We start from the raw sequence: 768 nt of genomic DNA, 5'->3' as shown, positions 1-768 counted from the left end.
CAGAGAGGGTAAAAGAAAAATGAATTAAAAGAAATGAGGACAATCTCAGAGACCTCCAGGACAATATTAAATGCTACAACATTCAAATCATAGGGGTCCCAGAAGAAGAAGACAAAAAGAAAGACCATGAGAAAATACTTGAGGAGATAATAGTTGAAAACTTGCCTAAAATGGGGAAGGAAATAATCACCCAAGTCCAAGAAAGCCAGAGAGTCCCAAACAGGATAAACCCAAGGCGAAACACTCCAAGACACATATTAATCAAATTAACAAAATCAAACATAAAGAACAAATATTAAAAACACCAAGGGAAAAACAACAAATAACACACAAGGGGATTCCCATAAGGATAACAGCTGATCTTTCAATAGAAACTCTTCAGGCCAGGAGGGAATGGCAGGACTTATTTAAAGTCAAATAAATAACCTAACTCTAAACCTAAAGCAACTAGAAAAGGAACTAATGAAGAACCCTAAGGTTAGTAGAAGGGAAGAAATCTTAAAAATTAGGGCAGAAATAAATGCAAAAGAAACAAAAGAGACCATAGCAAAAATCAACAAAGCCAAAAGCTGGTTCTTTGAAAGGATAAATAAAATTGACAAATCATTAGCCAGACTCATCAAGAAACAAAGGGAGAAAAATCAAATCAATAAAATTACAAGTGAAATTGGAGAGATCACAACAGACAACACAGAAATGCAAAGGATCATAAGAGACTACTATCAGCAATTATATGCCAATAAAATGGACAACCTGGAAGAAATGGAC

This window comes from Bison bison, unplaced genomic scaffold (genome assembly GCF_000754665.1).
Source record: "Bison bison bison isolate TAMUID 2011002044 unplaced genomic scaffold, Bison_UMD1.0 scf7180017864240, whole genome shotgun sequence".
In the NCBI taxonomy this organism is placed as follows: Eukaryota; Metazoa; Chordata; class Mammalia; order Artiodactyla; family Bovidae; genus Bison; species Bison bison.
Note: the sequence above shows the minus strand (reverse complement) of the source record.